The sequence below is a fragment of the Parasteatoda tepidariorum genome, chromosome 8 (assembly GCF_043381705.1).
Source record: "Parasteatoda tepidariorum isolate YZ-2023 chromosome 8, CAS_Ptep_4.0, whole genome shotgun sequence".
NCBI classification, from domain to species: domain Eukaryota; kingdom Metazoa; phylum Arthropoda; class Arachnida; order Araneae; family Theridiidae; genus Parasteatoda; species Parasteatoda tepidariorum.
Genome location: NC_092211.1, coordinates 34,325,477 through 34,331,476, shown reverse-complemented (window position 1 = coordinate 34,331,476; position 6,000 = coordinate 34,325,477). Strand labels below are relative to the sequence as shown.

Below are 6,000 nucleotides of genomic sequence, written 5' to 3'. Positions count from 1 at the left end.
ATAAATGGTAGTTAGAAGTGATAATTCAAAATTTAGGATTCAATGCAATTTCAGAATATGGAAAGTCTCGAAGTAGACTGATCGCCAAGGCACGGTTCCCAGCAGATCACTGAAGTCAAGCATCACTGGCTGTGGTCAGTGAGCTGGTGGGTGACCACTTTGATAATCCTGCGAAAAGGACCGAGGATGTCTGGTATTGGTCATCTTTAAACTGGTCAACTTTAAGGGCAAGGGGCATGATCTCGCACACTGTTTGTCGGAGTAACAATGAGGAAAAGCAGGGGTGCCACCCCATCTGCAGTGGATCAAAATTGTGATAGCCAGTTTTCGAATCATCATCTGGGGTTTTGCTCACATCATATTTGATAGCTTATTGAGCATATTTAGTGCGACGTAAATAAATTACAACTACGGATAATGAAAAAATATATATATAAATCTATAACCATTATTTTAATTCATTAAACTGTAAACTAAAGCTGAATAATTTATGATGATACATTCTATGTTACGATGATATTTTAAAATATTTCTTCAAAAAATAATCCATATTTTCATGCAGTTATGAAAGTCATTTTAGAAATTTTACGTTTTTATGATTATTTTTATCTTGCAAACATCCATGAGTAGAGCAATTTAAAGTTTTAAATAATATTTTTCCTTCAACAAACTACACCATAGAGATCATACGCAGTTAGAACATAATTGGTATAAACCCAGATTCTGCTTTTCTTCTCTGTTTACTTTTACTCAGAATTTTTAAATATATATAACAACTTTGTATAATGAAAAGCTAATAACGAAACTGGTTCGACGAAAATACTGGGATATTTTCCTAGATTAAACTCCCGCAGCCAAGATACAGTATATTTTATCACCGCCAATTATCTGGGTAATAATTACAAATTTGTAATAAATATAAATCTATTATTTCTATAGTTATTTTAATTAACTGAACTATAAAATAAAGCTGAACGATTTATGATAATATACGTTGTGATGATATTTTAAAATATTTCGTGGGAATATAATTTATATTTCCCCGCATTTATGCTGGTCATTCCAGAAAATTTACTTTTTTATGATTACTTTCATCTTTGAAATATCTATAAGTAGAGTAATTCAAGATTACATAGTATTTTCTCTCGTCCAAACTGCACCATAGAGATCTTACGCAGTAAGAACATTAATAGCGACAAACCCAGATGCTGCCTTCCTTCTCTGATTACTTTTGCTCCGAGTCAAAATATATAACAGCTTTGTACAACGAGAAGCTTACAACGAAATTGGGTCCGACGAAAATACTAGGATATTTCCCTAGACTAAACTACCGCACCAAGATACAGTATCTTTTATCACCACTTAAATCATGGTTAAAGTTTAAGTTTTAGCTTAAATGGGTCACACAAGTTGCAACCTTATATCTAAAGTAAACAATTCCTTCATGAAAGCCAAGTCACATATGGATTTAACGTTTGACCAGAGTTCAGAGCATTCCAACGATTGATTAAATCTTCGGAGGTAGTCATTCATCTAATGAAGTTGTCACTATATTGTTTTTTCTTAGCTAAGGGTTGATTATTTATCGTTATCTGTTTTGTTTGATTGATTATGATGAATGTCTATACTTCATGGAAATAATGATTCTGTACATCATTTTATCTTTTTGATAAATAATATAAAATTTATTTGAATGATAGTTTATGATCTAACCTATTATCAATTAATAAATTTCAACGAAAAATGAAATTGTGAAGGTGCATTATTCTAAAGTGCTCTTGTTATCGTTTTTCTTTATCACTCTCTTTTATTTGTAAAAGTGCATAGTGCAATTTGTATGTTTTCAAAAAATTCATGATAAGATTAAGTAATTGCAAGACATTTAAAAAAAATTATGACCCCTTTTAAATAAACTCTGATTTTGACGTATAAGTAAAAAATGTTTTTTTTTATTTTATTAATATTTGTATCATATACGTTTATTGTTTAAAAACTTACTGATAATCTTTATGAAGTGCGACGAACATTCTAATTTTTTTTAAGTATTCCTTGTATATTATGTTACATACTTACGTATATTATTAAATTTAAATTTTACTTTAATAACATAATGAATATTTCCAATTAAGATAACATCAGTATACGTATCAGATTTCAAATAAAAGAAGTTATCACAATGTATGCTTTAAGAGTGTTCGAATCAAGCATGAATGCAAAAAGAACATTATCTACAGTCAACACTGTTACAAATGTATTCAACACCAAGAAATGCAACCATTTTTCAAATTGTACTGAGAGTTTCACTTCCTCTTAAAAGTTACGAATATTAAACAGTTTTTTTATTAATTTATTTATTTTACTTAGTAAAATATAGTTGAATACTAATAAATTTAATATAAAGAGTCAAAATAAAATGATCGAGTATTTTCACTTTAGTTAAACAATTTCAAAATTATTAAACCATGCATTTTTTAAAGTCACTGTTTTTTGAGAAAAGTAAACTTATAAAAATGGAGCATTTATTGAAATTGGGGAAAACAATAATCAGGCTACAACATCATCATCGTTTCCAATCAGACAACAAACATGCATCCTTACACATAACATCTCAGAACTCAAGTACAATCTTGTACTCAAATAAAATGAAACATATAGTGAACAAGAAAGAAAACTGATTCACTCTTACAAACACTCTTGTCCTATTATCCGTGAGAAGAGATAGTCAGTGTCCATGTCCTAGAAATACTCTTAGTGTATATTCATAACATCAAAAAGGTTATACGCTTTTTTATTTACATCTTATGTCTGCAGCATTTGTTATTTTTAACTTAATTACTAAATGGCAAGCTTAAGCTCAGTATAAATCTCTAACTGTGCAGCAAAACACACCATACAGTGAATATTCTCTGAAAAAGTATATCTAACTTTAATTTTTTTTCAAAGAATCACTGTGATAATATAAGTGAATATTTCTTACAGGGTAATATCCACAACTTTACCAATGTACGGCCAGCAGCTTAGCGCAATGTGTAAGAGACTGGAAAACACTTTAATATATAAAAAGTACCAGGAGTTCACTCAAAACTAGCGTTAATGATAATTATTTTTGTTCCCACAATTACAGTGATAGGTTTTCGAATATTTCTACTACTTTTACATACTTTCTTTTACGAAAACGTATTGCTCTCTATAAATTTATTGCCATGGAGTTGGAACGATATATGAATATGCAAAAACTAAGCTAAATTAAGATTAAGTAAATAGTTTTTACATTGATGACCCGAATATACATTTTAGTTCTTCTGGATACCATAGAACAACGAGAAGAAAGAAGAAACTCATGTGATTTGTATGTCCCTATTGTTAAACCAATCGCACTAAAAATGCTTCTTGAATTATCATCTCATGTCTTTTAATGCAAAAATTACGCGTTTTAATTGCTGTCATTGTATTTATAAGAGATAATAAATCTTAGTACTATTTTTGAGCGTATATCTAATAGTACATTAAGATTAAATTACCTTCCTCATTCTAAAGCTGTTTGCTCACCAGGGGCGATATTTATGCCAAGTAGTTCTACTATCCCCCGTATATAGGAACCAATGAATACAGTTCTTAGAATATATTTCTTAAAAAGACTAAATTTATTTTTATTTTTTAAAGTAATGTGTGTATTTGGGAGTAAAGAAGAAAGAAAACCTTAGAGAAAAGTTTTGATAATAGAGTAAATTTAGTTAGGTCTTTCCATAGCTTCTCTTCAATTAATTATAAACTTTTGCACAATCGTGTGTCGTTTTAAAAATGATAAGCAGTATAGACAGAAACAGTTATAGACAGAACAGTGAAGATGTAAACAGTTTCAGATTAAATATTTCTTTTACGCAAATTAATATTTTAGTAGCGTTAATATGTCCAGTACTTTATAAGGATTTGAATGCTTGCATTTATCTATAGAATTATCAGATATATAAAATGACACTTTTACTTTAGTTACATACTAATCACTTTAAACTGACAATCCATAATAATATGACATACATCTAAGACTTGCTTAATGTTTAAGAAGCTTACTATCTTTGCTTACTTTCTTGCACTTGTAGGAAAGGTACTCCATTTATTTACTATAAAAAACAAGTCTTTATTTCAAATTTTGAAGCAAGCTAAGCATGGAGATCGAAACATTGAATATATTATCAAGATTTCAATAGAAAATGAAAATGTAAGGAAAAAGTTAAGATCTTATAAGTTTGAAACTCAAATATCAAATGGTAACATAACAAAATGTTAATTGCAATTTAAAATAGTTAAGTAATATTTTTTAAAAAAGTAATGAATAAATAAACAACATATTATTTTTTGAAATTTAAATAAGCTTTCTGTGAATAATTTTTAAATCACTTTTCATCACAGAATTCGGAAGATGCATACGGCGTTATGCATAATTAAAAAGGAAAAAATAATATTTTCGCAACTTAAATGCATCAAAATTTAAGACCAACTTCTACTATACAATCAAGAGCTTTAAAAAGTTAATCAAAATTCAACATAATCTGAATCTTCTGTCATTCTGTATATTTTAAGAACGATGGCAATCCTAAAACTTCAATCCATATTTGAGTTAAAACGATATAAGTTTAAATTTGAACTTTCTTTCAAATATATTAACCAAAATTTTTAACTTTAACAAATTTTCAATGTTTTGATCAATATTAAAATATTCAAAACAATTTCGAATAATAACAACGAATAATTGCTGACTACGATCAATATTTACGAAGATTAACTGGCAAACCGATAAAACTCTGTTGGCGGATGATTTTCTTGGCTAAAAATTCGATTGAACAGACCGCCGGGCATGTTCTTTAGACTTGAATTCCATTAACTACATGTGGAATGTATAGAGAAGATGAATTGCCTGTGGATTTGTAGCTTCAAGAAATGTACAAGAATCGTTAACTGTTCTTCTGCTGAGGTAACAGGAAATTCTCGGAGGACTCATTAATATCCTCTTAGAGACCTTGCCAAAGAAGTGCACAACATTGTTTACTGTCAGATATCAAATGGATCATCAATCAAGAAATGAATACCAAAGGCTTGAAGAGTTAGTGAAGCTCATTAATAATGTTTCGACTCCATACTATTTTAGACTGTTTTCAACAGTTAAATATTTGGATATAAAAAGTTTTTAGTATCTGAAGAAAGTAATGGAATTATTTATGTGTGTTCCTGAGAAATTTTGCAGTTGAAAATGTATTTTGTATAACATCCATAAATAATTCTGGAATTTTTAAGAGTGTAATAAAATGTTTAAACATGTTTTGAGTAGACAAAATAAGTATTGAGTAAAATAATTTAGTTAATAATATTTATACGACTATTAAAAAGTATAGTTATGAAATTTTTTTTATTTACTCTAAAAGCTTTTAAACGGATGTTAAAATTCTCAAAATTTTTAAATTTGTTCACACAAAATAAGTATTGGTTAAAAAAAGTCAATTGGTTACATTTATATGACTATCAGTAATTTAAATTTAGTTAATAAAAATAATAGGATTGATTCCTGTAAGAGATAATTCTTATTTTTGAATTCGAAATAAAAAAAAACACACATAATTTATTGTTTAGTATAGAAAATAGATACTTTTTATTTGTAATGGTGACTCCAGTAACTCAAATTATCCATACGTATGGAATTTGGAATATTCTATGATTAAAATTATTGTTAACCTTTAGTTTGAAAAAATTCTTAAATGCATGATTAATAATATTACATGTCAAAATTAATCGGAAACATTGAGTCGTATTATCAAGCAACTTTGTCTCCAAATTTTCTGTACTATATTGATGTGGATACTTGGATATATACTTGAATGATATTTTCATGCCAGATATTTCTAAGAAAACAATCAATTACTTCAGATATAATGATTTTAAAGCTAGCTTATTGTGATAATGATTATAAGCGTTATTAAGAGAGAAAAACGTATTGGTTTTATATAC

The 6,000-nt window shown here is 28.1% G+C and overlaps 1 protein-coding gene across 1 annotated transcript in view; it reads left to right on the top strand.

The window, feature by feature from the left end:
- Positions 1 to 6,000, top strand: part of LOC107441526 (cell adhesion molecule Dscam1) — a 406,695-nt gene that overhangs the window by 111,025 nt on the left and 289,670 nt on the right. The gene's annotated exons all lie outside the window — the stretch shown is intronic.